The sequence below is a fragment of the Palaemon carinicauda genome, chromosome 3, assembly GCF_036898095.1.
Source record: "Palaemon carinicauda isolate YSFRI2023 chromosome 3, ASM3689809v2, whole genome shotgun sequence".
NCBI classification, from domain to species: Eukaryota; Metazoa; Arthropoda; class Malacostraca; order Decapoda; family Palaemonidae; genus Palaemon; species Palaemon carinicauda.
In genome coordinates this window covers 141,095,310-141,111,459 of record NC_090727.1, presented here as the reverse complement: position 1 = coordinate 141,111,459, position 16,150 = coordinate 141,095,310, and the positions used below count along the sequence as shown (strand labels likewise).

General features: G+C 41.9%; 1 long non-coding RNA gene across 1 annotated transcript in view; it reads right to left on the bottom strand.

The window, feature by feature from the left end:
- LOC137637912 (uncharacterized) overlaps positions 1-16,150 on the bottom strand; it is a 63,216-nt gene that overhangs the window by 18,712 nt on the left and 28,354 nt on the right. The gene's annotated exons all lie outside the window — the stretch shown is intronic.

Below are 16,150 nucleotides of genomic sequence, written 5' to 3'. Positions count from 1 at the left end.
CATATAACAGAATTGAACATGACATTACTGCTTTCATAATTGGTGCTATTTTTGTATACGAGTTCAAAGTCGTGCATTTGCTTTGGTATGCGATCTCACTTGATAATATCAATCTCACTTCACTTCAAGGCGAAGCAAGAACCATTAGATTTTCTAAAAAAATATATACCGGGAATAATTATCTAAGAAATAATAACCAATCATTGATGATAGAGTGCACACCTCAACATTATTGCTTGCCAGTACACATACGGAGCTTGTTTTTATTTTTTTGCGAGCGAAGCAAGAACCATTAGATTTTCTCTTATTCTTGTTTTTTTCAACTATTGAAAATATTGAGATCGCATACCACAGCAAAAGAATAATTTCTGAGATCACACCATAAATGGGATCGCATACCAAAACAGCACCTTATAATTTTCTAGAAGGACCTTTCAAAAACCAATGTTACCTATTAATTTGTATTAATGGATTGAATACAAGTGTAAAATTTCAAAAATATCAGAATTTACCTACTGACATTTTCAAATGAGCAATACTATAAAACAATCATCTTTCTATCCTTGGTAACCAAATACCTAAAGATTCTATTATTTTTTGTGCAAATAACTGCTGTGAGTTTACAATCTAGGATCCCCATAATTAAAAGGGGCATAATAGAGACATCCTTCAAGAAGCTGAACAAGAGGAGGTCTCCATCTGTGAAGTACAGAAACTGTACAGATAAGGGACGCTGTGACGCACAGCGAGAAAGAAGAGCCTGGACGAGCCATGTTTCTCTAGGAACCTACCCAAATAACTAGATCAGGATATCACTTAAGATTAGGATCCTCACTGAGTATCCTTCCAAGTCTGGTAACGATCAGAAAGGTTGATAGACATTCCACCTTCCCACGGAGGGAACTTGGATAATTTCCTACTACCTGTATGTTAGCAGCATCTGAAATATTAGGTTCATACACTGATTAATCAAACAAAGAAATAACTAGCTCTGTTACTCCCTTCTTGCAAAGGCAAGTGGATTCCAAGAGAAGCCTATTTCTTACCCTTACCAGGCCAATAGTGATGGGTCAGTGTGGGACTGTTCACCACCAACCTGTTTAACAGCCATAGCTACCAAAGCAGGGTTTTCCTCTCTGCTTGATGGACCCAAAACCAATGATTAAATAAGCTCCATTACTTACTCCTGGCAAAAGCAAGTACTGTACCTCTAAAAGGCAAGTACCTTCCTCATATGTCAGAACAGGAATGGGAAGCATAGGCATAACAATTCTCTCTCACCTGATCAACAGTGCTGGTGCTTGGTCCCTGATGGGACCGTTTAACTAACTGATCAAAAGAGCTAGCCGTCATACTGGCCTCCCGATCTGCTCATCTAGAACCAATGACACTGGTTAGTGGCAATTCAGATACTCCCTCTGAAGGGTGAATACAACTCCCATAGTGCCACGGTGGGCCTCCTGTGACATCAGCAACAATGAAGGTCACTACATTAGCTCTCCCTTACTTGGCTTACGGTACTGTTACCTGGAATGTTCACCTAAAACCTAGACAACAGCTGCAGCTGTTGAGCTGGGCTCACCATCACCTGAAAATACACCAGCTAGCTGGTAATGAAAAGCACTCACTGGAAGTATCAAGAAACTTCTTGACAAATGCCTCCTACGAGCTTTGTAATACAGTATTGCTACCTAGTTCTACCAAGAAATGTTGAGAGAAGAGAATAGGAAGAAAGGCATCCGTAGAAGGAAAATTGGAATAATCTAGCATCTTGCCCTACAGTCTTTCTTTCCTGTTAACATGTGTGTTTCTGTGGTTCCTGAATAAGGAAGCAAATGCTATAACCTTATGTTTGCCAAAACAACAACTAAGGAAGTTGATCAGCATTCCCATGTACATACTCCATCCTCTGCTAGTGCCCAAGATCAATTCCAAGTGAACGATGACTGAAAAAGTACTGGCTCAGCTGAGAGGGTTAAGAATTTGTCCTCCATCCTGGCGATGACTTAATGAAAAGCAGACAGGAGAGGACTGGAGGATAACCAGACATACACTTCCAGCATGAAAATGCAAGATTTTTCCACTAGAGAACATGTCCATATGGAATCTGAAAGGTAGGAGTGGAATAGATTTGGACTGAAGTGAGGGTAGGGAAGGGGAAGCAAGACCAAAGAGCATGTTCAATGCCATTGCCAACCAACCCTACTAACAAATTAGAGACATGGACTGCCTACATCTGCGCTGTTCACCAGCTTCTCATTCCCAACACCTTTCTTGAGTAATCCTGGGAGAGGGCACAAATGTTTGGAGCAGAGTCCAACACCTTCTGGAGGAAAAAAACAGCTAGTAAAAATTTCTATGCTTTATGCAATCTAGATAGCAAGACTACCAAAATAGGCTTGGTTGCTATTGCCTTCAAAGGGCTAGTGCCTTTGTGGAGGAGGGTCTCCAAAGGGACTCAAGATTAAAAAAAAAAATCTACTTGGCATCACAGCTGTCATGTCTGTACCAACCTGCCTATAGTCTATTTTTTATAGCGGTGCATATTTGCACCGACTCACAGGAGTGCCCTTTTAACTCGGAAAGGTTCCTGATACCTGATTGGTCGGAAGTATTTTTGTCCGAACACCTTCATTGTTCTCAAATAATTACCAAGTAATGTGAATCGAAACTTATTTACTAACCTATATTTCTTCATCACATATATGTTTTGTCAATGAACAATGTGAAAGAATAAATCTATTATAAAGTATCGTCATGGTAAGTCTAAATTTAATAACACAATCCGCCGAAGTCAACGACAGCAGCTTATTTTCGGATGCACGCTTTGTAATTTAGTAATTTTTCACCCATTTTAACACAAATTGGGATAAATTACACTCAGCATTAGTTAAACATGTTATTATAAACTTTTTGAATATCAGAATTTACCAAAAACATGGAATTAATAAAACCCAATATTTGTGAAAACTTATGGGGAGGTAAAAGAACAGCCTGCAGTGGCCTGGCAGGAAAACAATCCCTTCTGACTGTCACAGACGCAGTTTTTTTTTCGACCTATTCCTTTCAGTTTAAATAGTCTTGCATTGTCTCTTTTCGCAATATTTTGCTTATTATTTTCCCACATTCCTGTTCCTCACTTAATATCTATTTTCCCCGATATCCCTTCTTCCATATAGGCCTATGGGATATCCGCACTACGTTTCATTATGTTTTGTAAATTACGTCAGTAAGTATGTAAATAATAACAAATTTTATGCTAGGTAGGAAGTATAGCTTAGTCTGCAAACCTGTTTAGTAGCTCCCATTATATCAAATGAAATTAAGCATAGTTTTTTTTTTATTCCCACCTCTACACTATTTTAATGAGACTAGCAAGCGCTTCCCTTCAAGCCAACATTTTCCACAGAGGATAAGAAATAAGGAATATCCCATATATGAAAGAAGTGATATCAGAGAAAATAGATAGATATTAGGTGAGGAACAGGAATGTGGGAAAATATTAGGCAAAATATTACGAAGAGAGACAATGCAAGACTATTTAAACTGAAAGGAATAGGCCGAACTATATTACGAAAGAAAAATTGCGTCTACAGTATAACAGTCAGAAGGGATTGTTTTCCCGCCAGGCCGCTGCAGGCTGTTCTTTTACCTCCCCATTAGTTTTTACAAATATCGGGTTTTATTAATTCCATGTTTTTGGTAAATTCTGGTATTCAAAGAAAGTTTATAATAACATGTTTAACTAATGCCGAGTGTAATTTATCCCGATTTGTGTTAAAGTATGTGAAAAATTACAAAATTACAAAACGTGCATCCGAAAATAAGCTGCTGTCGTTGACTTCGGCGTTGTGTTATCAAATTTAGACTTACCATGACGATACTTTATAATAGATTTATTCTTTCACATTGTTTATTGACAAAACATATACAGTGAACCTTCGTTTATCGCGGTAGATATGTTCCAGACTCGACCGCAATAGGTGAAAATCCGCGAAGTAGTGACACCATATTTACCTATTTATTTAACATGTATATTCAGACTTTTAAAACCTTCCCTTGTACGTAGTACTGTTAACAAACTACCCTTTAATGTACAGAACACTTAATGCATGTACTACAGTACCCTAAACTAAAAGACACAAATATTAAAGGCAATTTTATATCATGCGTTTCCTAAACACGCCAAAAAGCACGATAAAAAATGTCAACCAATGTTTTGTTTACGTTTCTCTGATCATAATGAAGAAACAAACGCATTTAGTGTACACATCTGTGTATAGGTTAGTTTTTGCATCGATTATATTGATTATACAGTATGATGATTTTGTTATTACCAATGTTTTACTTAATTTTTCTTAGGGCTTCCAAATGAAATGTTTTTCTTTATGACGCCGTCGTCATAAAGTACGCTCAGTAAACAAAGAAGGCATTTAACACGCATGATGAAAGTGATAATGATATTTACAGTAAAAGCTTTTAGAAAATATGTTATTACAAATATTATTTACCGTATCTATATAAAATCATACAGTACATACTGTACGTAGCAAAGCAGGAAAACAATTTACGAGAGAGAGAGAGAGAGAGAGAGAGAGAGAGAGAGAGAGAGAGAGAGAGAGAGAGAGAGAGAGAGAGAGAGAGAGAGAGATTGTTTTACGTACGTAAATGTAAATTTTAAACAAAAAAAATTATGATAGGTTACAACATGTATACTCTTCAGACTTTTAAAACCTTCCCTTTAACTTAATGCATACAGTACTAAACTAAAACAGGCACAAATATTAAAATGTTAGAATATTAAAGTAAAAAATAAAGATTGTTACTGTACTCACCACGAAAGAAGTTCAAGAAAAACTTGAATGATGATGGCGATGAATTTGCTGCACAGTAGAAATGATGATGATGAAGCTGATGATGTCTTCTACTGTGCAGGCAATGACAGTATTTTACGTCTCTTCAGACGGAGGTGTCTTTTCCTGGGACACCTCTTCAACTTCTTCCTGGGAAACTTCTTCAATTTCTTCCGAAGGCGTACTAGCAGGAGGAACTGGCTCTTTTTTGCGAGGCTGGAAGAACATTGTGATCGGAAGTTGCTGGCGCTGCTTCTTTTTTCGCTCTAAGAGCATCCTGTAGGGAGTCATGTCTTCATCGATCTTGTTGCAGAATTGCATAGACCGAACCATATCCTCGTCCCACTCTTGCAACATTTCTTTCACCTCCTTTATATGGTTGCAGACCTTGGCAAGCCGTTCTAATGTTAAGCCCGTTTCTTCGACATTTTCTTGGGTCTCTTCCTGTGTTTCACTCTCTTCTTCACTGGCCGATTTCGTCAGGTCTTCTAGGTCTGCGTCAGTTAGCGGCTGGGAATGGCAGTCCAACAACTCGTCGACGTCTTCAGTCGTCATGTCGCCAAACCCGTCACCTCCAATTATCGCAGCCAACAGCACAGATTTGCGTATTGCAGTGTGTTGGATTTCAGACGGAGTAAATCCCTCGTCGTCGTAAACAATCTGGGGCCACAACTTCTTCCAGCTCGCATTCACGGTTGCAGGTTTCATTTCTTGCAGTGCCTTCTGAATGTTCTGCAGGCACGTGGCTATGGTGTACTGCCGCCAGTACGCCTTCAAATTAAAATCTTCATCTTCATCTTCTTGGGCAGCATCCACACACGCAACGAGGTCCGCCAAGGTATTCTTCGTGTCGAGGGCCTTGAACGCCCTGATAACCCCCTGGTCCATCGGTTGAATTAATGACGTGGTGTTAGGTGGCAGGAACTCAACCTGAACGCCCTCACGTGACAGGTCAGTTGCGTGTCCACCAGCATTATCCATAAGGAGAAGGATCTTGAATGGCAAGCCCTTCTCTAAGAGATATTGACTGACTTGCTGGATGAAACACTGGTGGAACCAGTTGGAGGTCAGCATCTTCGTAATCCATGCTTTTGGATTATGCATCCAGTACACGGGAAGGAGATTCTTATTCTTATTTTTCAAAGCGCGAGGATTTTTCGACTTGTAAATAAGCCCCGGCTTTAGCAAAAATCCAGCAGCAATGCCACACATCAAGAGGGTAACGCGATTCTTGAATGCTTTAAAGCCAGAGGCTTTGGCTTCTTCTTTGAACAGGAAAGTTCGCGACGGCATTCTCTTCCAAAACAAGCCGGTCTCATCCATATTAAACACTTGTTCCGGCTTGTATCCACCTTCGGCGATAATATTCTTGAACGTCTGGTTCACGTAAGTTTCAGCAGCAGCAGTGTCGGCGGAAGCAGCCTCGCCAGGGCTTTTCAGGGCGAAGCGTTTCTGAAACTTCGCAAACCATCCTTTGCTGGCGGAAAAACGTTGTTTCTGACGCGGGGAATCAGTGGATGTCCCTGGTTGAGGTTCATCTACATCATCTTCTTCAGCATGGTCGCCATCGTCGTCTTGAGGTTCCTTTGCTGTAAAATTCTCATACAAGCTCAAAGCCTTGGTTCGGATGGTGTTCGTATCCAAGGCTATGTTCTTCTTCCGGCAGTCGGCAATCCACACTGCTAAAGCACCTTCCATGCGTACGATCGTTTTATTACGCGTGGTAACGACTCGCTTCGCTGATCTGCTAAAGGTGATGGTAGCCGTCTTTCTAATGTTCGTCTCGTCCTTCTTGATATAGCGAACGGTGGATTCGTAGACTCCAAAATGGCAGGCTGCGGCCTCGTAACTTCTAACGTCTTTTAACATATCGAGAAGCGTCACCTTCTCAGCAATCGTCATCCTCTTTCGGTGGCGTTTAGGCTCACTACCAGCCTTAGTAGAAGCAGAACGCTTGGGAGGCATTGTACAGTAGGGTTTAACAGAAAGTTCAACAAAAAGTTCAACTTAAAACAGTCACGCACAGCACAGATTAAAGTCCACAATAACTTAACAACATCTACACAGCGATACGGCGGGAGACAAAGTGACCGCGAATACGTAGATGCGGGCAAAACACCAATCACAGGCTAGATAACAAAACTTGGGTTCTGATTCGTCATCTATCAGCGCTTGAACCAATCAAAACCCGTCTTATATGCTACGTAAGTTACCAATTCAAAGTACAAGGTACCCTACGTATACTGTACAGTAATAATAATAATAATAATAATAAATAATAATAATAATAAATAATGATAATAATAATAATAATAATGATAATAATAATAATGATAATAATAATTTTAATAACAACAACAATAATAATAATACAGCTTTACGTACGCTATTTTACGCTTGTTTTGTTGTAGGATATGTCTATGTCTATGTCTCTCTCTCTCTCTCGTACGCTTATTCGAGATGTGATTTTTGCAACAAAGAATATTATTGGATGCAGTACTACGTACGTATACATACAAAAGATTCATGGAAAAGATGCACATCCATTACATTTGTAGTACAGTAGTAGCCATCAGCAGCCTTACACCATTCTAATATGGTATGACTGCATCTGATTTGCGTTTCATGTTCGATTTAATTTTACTGCGTACTGTATACAGTACTGAATTATCGTATGATCACATTCTCTTTTCGTGTTTTATTTCTTTCTGTGCTGAATTATATGTCATATGTAATGCAATGAACAATCAGTAAGAGCAGATATTACTAATTACAGTATTAATGGAATTACAGGTAACGAAATATCGTATTTGGGGTCTTCAGATATCGCGGTATTTTCGAAATTTCCGGAAAATCCGCGTTATGTATGTATATATGGGTTATGAAAAAAACCCGCGAAGTGGTGAATCCGCGATGGTCGAACCGCGAAGTAGCGAGGGCTCACTGTATCTGATGGAGAAATATAGGTTAGTAAATAAGTTTCGATTCACATTACTTGGTAATTATTTAAGAACAATGAAGGTGTTCGGACAAAAATACTTCCGACCAATCAGGTATCAGGAAATTTTCCGAGCTAAAAGGGCACCTCTGAGAGTCGGTGCAAATATGCACCGCTATAAAAAATAGACTATAGGAAGTTGGCTATCTAGCTTGGATGTACGAAGTTGAACTCCATCATTAAAAATAAAGTTCGATATCTTTAACCCATGACAAAATGGTTGACTGGACTTCACTATTAGTGATGTTCTTTATTCTCCAGTCACAGTCACATAAAAATCTTTTAGCTAAATCATTATGAAGGGAAGATCAATCCAGATCTGCTAGATAGAAAACAGTTTTAAGACAGCAGATCTGAGAATTCACTCAATCCAAATTTTTCCTAGAAGCTCCAATCATAGGGTCTACAGCATTTTCATCTCAAATTGAGTCTGATGACTGAACTTGTTCAGGGCTGGGAGATCTTTTACTGGTCTCCAGTACCCTGCGAGGCCTTTTTTATAAAGAATAAACAGATGGCTGAACAAGACTGGAGATGTCTCTACTTCCTCTAGAGTGCCCATTAGCAGCACAGTTTACACCGATTGAAGGGCAAGGTCCTTCTTTCCTAGTCGACAGTAAGACTAGGTCATTGAAACTTCAATGAGAAGAGGGGGAGAGCTGGTGACTGGGAGTCAGCATCCAAATTGAAACCCATTCACCATCCCCTAATCTGCCCCCAGGAAACTGCCACCTCATTACATATTGCCCTACTGGTGGTTGAGTAGAGGAATTGCAGGCCTATGTTCAAGGGCCTTGCCTACCTTTTCCTCAGCAATTCTAGTTCTGACCTCTTTGTTGGCAAAATGGTTGACCAAAATCAGAGCGCTTTCGAGACTCAAGACTTCCATTGTGTGGTTCTGAGGTATGTCTAGTTGACTCCTGACAAAGGGCTGATCTGGAAGCTTGCCTAGATGGAGATGATCTAGTATGGTAATTGGAGGCAGAAAGCTGAGTATAAGTCATTGTTAGATGACAAAGCATATCCTGATTTAATTTTCTCCATTGAGTAAAAATTTCACAGATTTTGCCCTAAACAGAGCTAGGTCTGTGAACTGTCTCTTCTCTGCAATAGAGTGTTTGTGGCAAAGAGGCTGGTTTCTTGGCCGAAAAGGATTGGTCCAGGGTAGAGACCATTGGGTCTAAGAGCAGAGGAGAGGGTAAGTCATGTACAGTATTGCATAATAGTGCCTCTGCTTCAGAAAAGCTGGTGCCAGGATTGTAGATGATCAGCCTGTTTTCAGGGAATTTTTCCTAGCCAATATCTGCACAACGAGCTTGTTGACTAGCTCTGACAGTTGGGGGGGGGGGGGATACATAGCTCTACTGGGGGGAGGGGGTGTCTAGCAGAAAGTAGACTCACCACCTTGCTCACATACGCAGTAGCCAACCCAAGCCACTTTGCAATTGCAGCCAGACTTCTTGGTGGTAAGTGACAGCAGGCCAGTATGTGTAAAGAGCTTCAGGTTTGTATGGTTAGGAAAAATAAAAATTATTTCCAAATTTGTCAATGGTTCCGGTATCACATACAAACATTTCAGCTTGGGAGGGTAGAAGTCCGAATAAGCTGTGGAGGAGTACACCCTAATTCCTAATGAGAGATAACAGCCTGAGCAATGGTGCGAAGGTGTAACAACTAAGTAATGTGACTCGTGAAGCCAAGACTTCACCAGGCTGTGGTTGTCTTGACTGGACATTCCCCATCTCCCACCTAACTGGGGAAACAGGGACATAATATACAGTATACAGTATGCCTATATTAGGATACACAATGGACGATGATATCCACTGACAGTCAAGAAGTCAGCTTGCAGAGATCCTCTGTTTGCTCAAGCCCCAAAGAGAAGGGAGAACAAAAGGTGAAAGGCCAGTCCTTTGCTTATCATACTAAATATACAACCACATAACATCTGCTCTCCACCAACTGCTACTTGTCTTGCTAGGGAGTCGAGGTGTTATTGATCACATTTTATGCATACACAACAGGATCTATAGATAATGTGTCGAGGCTTCTGTGGTTTACGTCTTACAGGTAGTGGATGGTGCAAGTAGACAGACTTTTCACATGCCTGCCTTTTAGACCTGAGTCACATTGAAGTTCTAATGCCCCTGACGTCATGAGCTATAGGTCTACAGTCTAGAGGAGGCGAGTACACTTGGAGGGCTCATTAGATAACTTTCTTGAAACGGGAAGAAAATGAATTCCTTGTAACCCTCCTCTTGACTTTACCTGTGCTGGGAAACAGTCTATTAATCTGTGGTCAAGCTCAAGTGGTTCGTTTAAGTTATTTCCTTTCTGCCCTTACAGGGCATAGCAGTTGATCTGGATCATTTGTTGCAGTAGACTCTCAATCTGAAAGGGCCCGAATCTATTATCAGCTAAAGCTGGATTTGGATTACTGTATCGGCAATAAACTAAGGGATGAAGTTGAGCGTCACTTGCCCCAATCCCCTTGAATGGGTGACGCCAAGGACAGACAATGCAGCTCGCTGACTCTCTTTGCAGAGGCCAGAGACAAGTGGAAAACCATCTTTAGAATCAAATTGCATTCTGAAGTCCAACTAAAAGGTTCATGTGTTCCTTTTCGGGATTGCAGTACTTGTACTGACTTCTGACTCAGTCTGACTTCTGACTCAGTCTGACTTCCGACTGAGGGCAAGACAATTCGAAACTACTTATGAGGAGAGAAGTCTGTAAGAGGAAATGTAAACTCCATTCAGTTTAAAACTGAGGTTTAAGGCCGAACGATAGCCTTTCACCACCGATGCTGAACAGAGATTTTCCTTCCTGACGATAACAAGAATTCCGCAATTATAGGAATAATGGCACTGAACGGAGGGATGCCCATTCCACGACACCAACCACAGAGGATACTACACTTGGCAGCAATAGAGGACTCTCAAGAGGTATCTAGCCATTTTCCTGACAATTTATTGCGAAAAACTTTGTGTAGTGAAGAGTTGCTAGATAACCCCCAGCGTGAAGACATACCAAAGCTACTCGTCTGTGGAAAATATGGATGTGGTTCTTTGAGTAGCTCAGGAAATGGAGGGAGTTCCCTGGGTGCCTTTGTGAGTAGGTGTAGAAAGTCTGGAAACCATTCTGCATGCTGCCACTTCAGAGCTATTAAGGTCATTGATAGGTTTTGAGATAACTGAACTTTGTTCAGAAGCTTCCTTGCTAGTGAGAAGGGTGGAAATGCCTGGACATCTAGGTTGTCACCTATGGGTTGAAAAGCATCTTGCTGGAATCCTTGGGGAAGTGGTTTTGGGAAGCATTACACCAGTAGTTTGTTGCCGAGAGATGTCACGAAAAGATCTAACGTCAGTGAACCCCACTAACTCAGGACTTTGTTGGCTATCTGTTGATTCAAAGACCACTCAGTGGCAACTATTAAGAGTCTTCCTGCTCAGTCTATCTGCCAAGATGTTTCTCTTGCCCAATATAAAACATTCTAAGAGGGTCACCGAGCTGTCTTCAGTCCATCTGGTTATATCCACAGCCAGATGGTGGAGAGGCTGAGAAAAAGTACCTCCTTGCTTGTTTATGAAAGCCACCACTGTGGTGGTGTTGCTCATTAACACCACAGTGTCTTGAAAAGAGCTGTTGGAAGTGTTTGAGAGCTAAAAAGACTGCTCTCATCTCTAGGAGATTTATGAGGCAGTGTTGCTCGGTTTCAGATCATACTACAGAGATGGTATGTTGCAACAGATGAGCCTCCCACCATTATTCTATCAAATCTGGGGAAGGAGAGTGAAGGTCTATTCCCAGGGTTGGTATTTAATATCCATCAATGCAGGTCTCTCTTCTGGTCCAACCCTATTGGTACTACAAGATCTGGGGGGTCTTTGAGCTGAGACCAGAATGTCTTCAGCTGCCACTGTAGTTTGCGTGCGAAGTTGACTGTTGGGGACCATGGCCTCCAGGTAGGATACATGTCCCAGGAGTTTCTGCCAATGACGTGCTGGCAGTTCATATCATTCTAGAAATGGTCCGGCTACTAATTTCAATCTTTCCATTCTTGTTATGGCTGGGACGACTTTGCCTATTCATGCCTAGGTATACCAGATTCAGAGTTGGCTGCTCCGAGGACTTTCCAAGATTTACCCAGATCATGGCAAATTTGAGGACGGTCTCGATGAGGGAGAACTTCCTTTGATTCTGCTAGAATCAGCCAATCTTAAGTAGTGAAGAAGGTGTATGCCATTCTTGTGCACCCTCTGTGACACTAGGGCAGACACTCAAGGAAAAACTTGTGGTGCTGTGAATAGGCCGGAGCACAGTTCTTTGAACTAGTATACAGTACTGTTGTTGTTGAGGGATAACCTTTTAGGTACTTCCTTGAGGCAGGATGAATGGGGATCTGGAAGTATGCATCTATGAGATCCATGGTTACCTAGAGGTCTCATGGTCTGACCGTTTGGGTTGTCTCAATCTTAAATAGTTTATTGGATAAACTCATTAAAAGCTGAAAGGTCTATGACCAGTGTCCAGCCTCCAGAAATATGAGACAGTACAAGCCTGGGGACTTGGAACTTCTGATGAGCATTCTTCTCCGGCATGTTCTGGACTTCGGTCTGAAGGCTCTTCCTTTGTGACATAGAAACTCGTGCTGAAACAATATTGTTAAGCAGTTTTGATCGTCAAGCGTCCCATGGGAGGATGGTGAGAAGTCTCCGCGCTCCCAGAGAAGGAGGTTGCGGAAGACCAATTGTACCAGGAACCCTTTCAGGAGAAACTAGACTTCCCTTCCAAGTCATCAGAAACTGTGATAGACTCTTGGGATACTTGGTCACCCAGCTAGCCAATGAGGCAGTCAGTACCACCCAGGTAAAGGTGTCTGGTTTCAGTTCGTTTCATCAGAATAGATGCTTACCAGAACATCAGTCTGAAAGTCCCAATCCCTCACTTTGGTATGCAATAACAGCAGTGGCTTCCCCAATAAACAGCTTAAATTCATAGTACGGGGCTGTGATCGATCTGCAGCCATGGGAATGTTGGGTGAACACATTACAATGTGCTAGCCAGGAAAACCGAGTCTGTTGACCAACCCAACAGGTTAGAGAATTCAACCAAGGGGAAGAAAGAACATTTGACACTCAAAAGGAAGGTCCTTTCTCACAGGGTGCCTGATGGGATGACCAGCTGCTTAGCCAGTAATAATTCTAAATTGACTGCTGTCAGGTAAGAAATTGGTTGCAACCAACTGTGTCTGTATCTGGGTAAACCCTGTCGTGCCATTGTCATCATTCCCATCGGAATTGTTCGTGCATATCCACTTACAGACGGTAACCCCCAGAATAGCCAGTACTCTATAGCGAAAATAAGAAGGCCTTACATTAAATACCGTAGTTGATCACTGTTAAGCAAACGACTCATCGCTCACAACCAATCGCACATAACTAATTTCGCAAGACAAGACCGAGACGTATAGTATATCTAATAATTCATCTCCCAGGTGTTGTACTTTAAATATAAATCCAGCTACAGACCAGTCACACAGACAGTTTTTTTCCTTTAGATGGCAATTTCTTCCATTTTTATAATGGGAATACTGAGGTTGAACAAAGATTCGGGAGTTATCCGAAAGATTCGTTGCGTCCAACACACATCGGAGAAAATCATTATGTTCGGTGAATGAGACCACCTGCTTCCTACAACAAAAACTCTTAGAAACAGCAAAGGTTTCAAATTTCTCCACTCTCGAAAGGAACTCTCATGCTAACTTCTGGAGTCTAAGTGCTTTCAATAAATAGACGAACTATTCAGAGAAGTTAAGAAGGATCTACCTGGAATGGAGGAAAAGTTTGTTCAAGAGTGACTACCTCAGGATGGTTATAAATAACCTGACTCTCCAAAAGAATACAACCATCCAACTAGGAAGAGATCTGATGATCATTAGAACGAAGTTCCAATTGTATGATGGTATGTACAGTAGTCCTTGCTATCTTTCATGGGTCTGCACCTAATCTTGTGAGTAATGCATACAACTGGTAAATCGATTACAGACCTGAGCTGACGGTAGGAATAGTTCGCTTGACCGCATGCAGTTATTTGTAATCGTCACTTCTCTGCCTACGGGCAAGTGCTCTAAAAAGAGCCTGAGCAATGTGAACACGTTTCCATGTATGAGAGCCCTTGCAGAGGTCGTTGAGTCACTTGTAGGAATAATGTGTGCAACGAAGCACAAGATTACAAGATTAAATGCCCCCAAAGGAAAAGATCGTCAACTAGCTGCAGCATTATTAACAATGGTTTAATTTGGGAGTGTCGATGTCCAAGAAAGAGCTGCTTACCAAAGCTAAAGTCCCTCTTCTACCCTTACCAAGAGGAAAGTAGCTACTGAACAATTACAGTGCAGTAGTTACACCCTTGAGTGAAGATTTGTTTGGTAATTAAGAGTTTGAGAGACGTATGAGGATAGAGGAGAATATGTAAAGAATAGGCCAGACTATTTGGTGTATGGTTATGCAAAGGGGAAAAGAACTGTAACCATAGAGAAGGATCCAGTCAAAGGACCCCTTAACTCTCTAGCGGCAGTATCTCAAAGGGGTGGCTGGTGCCTTGGCAGATGACTCCCAGAGGTATCCTGCCATTCTCTTACCAACTGGTCTTGAAAAGTCCTGCTTTAAGAGTAATTGCTGAATAACTTTCAGGCGTGAAGAAAAAGCGTTGGAATTGCTTGATGGAATATCTTTACATTTGGTTGTCCGAGTAGATTGGGCCCAATTTTACAGAGCCGCCTTACTAGACAGAAGAGGGGGGGAGGGGGGGGGAGTTTACATATAGATGTCCATCCCCTCCCACGGGTGATGGAAGTCATCTTGTCAGAACGCCTGTGGGTCTGGTACTGTGGAGCAGTAAACCAGATGCTTCCGGTTGAGAGATGTTGCAAACATGTTGATTGTTGGCGAGCCCCAGTTACAACTTTGTTGGCTATCTGTTGTTTCATAGACCATTCGGAGATTACTATCCAAATCCTACTGCTCAGATTGTTCATCGTTCCCGGTATGAACCAGGCATAGGGGCTGTGAAAAGGTACCTCCTTGTTTGTCCAAGTGTGACAAAAAACCCGGTTGAGGAGACAGAAGGTCTACTCTCTGATTAGGCTGGTGTGACAACCATCATCTCAGGTTTTGCTTTTGCTCTTGATCAACTGGTACCGGCCGGAGTAATCGGAGGGTCCAAGTGCTGTGACCAAAAGGTCTTCAACTAAAACTGGAGAGATCTGATGCAAAGAAGAGTGTTGGGACTAGCTTCTCTAAGAAGTTAAGTACCCCAATAGCCTTTGCCACTGATTTACTGGCAATTCGTCTTAAGAGAGGAAGATCTAGGCTCTCTCAGAGTCTCTTTACTCGTTCCTCGAACAAAAAGATCTTGCCTAGTTTGGTCTAGATTCCCATTCCTAGATATACAGTCTTAGGCGGTTGCAGTAGGGACTTCTTGTAATTTACCATGATCCCCAGATCTTGGCAAAATGCGAGAAGTCTGTCTCGATGTAGAAGGAACTACCTCAAGTCTACCAGAATCAGTCAATTGTCCATGTATCACCGTAAATGAATGCCGTTCGTAGGCCAAGGGGGACACTGGTGATTACCCATGTGAACACCTGAGGTGCTGTGGACAGCCTAAAACACAGCACCTTGAATTGGTACATCTTTCCTCCTAATGTGAATCTTAGGTATTTCCTTGAGGATAGATGAATAGAAATCTGGAAGTATGTATCCATGAGGTCTATCGATATCATGAAGCTCTGTCAGATCCCTGAGATCTAACAGCCTGTCGGACAGTTTGGGGCGTCTCCATCTTAAACGGGGTTTAACGTACGAACCTGTTCAAGGTTGGGAGGTCGATGACTCATCTCCAGCTCCCAGAAGCCTTTTCGACCAGAAATAAGAGATTGTAGAAGCCTGGGGATCCTTCTGGGACCTCTTGGAGAGTGCCCTTCTCCATCAATTTTACATTGTGGGATGTACAATCAGAGGAGGGAGAATGTTTGTGAAAGAGACAATGTACCCCTCTCTTAATACAGAAACAGACTAAGGCTCGGCTCCGAGGAACATCCACCTCAGCCATCTGCACTTCAAGCATCCCTAAACGAGTGGTCTGGTTGAGGGACTGCCCTACTGAGTGGGAAGGTCCTCTCCTGACCTTCCTACCTCCTTAGCCCCTCTTGGCAACCCTAGGTCGAAAGGGCTGTTTGGGGGCTTGCATCTGTGCCGATTGTTTTGCCTTGAAGTTGTTCTTCGGATCCTGAGCG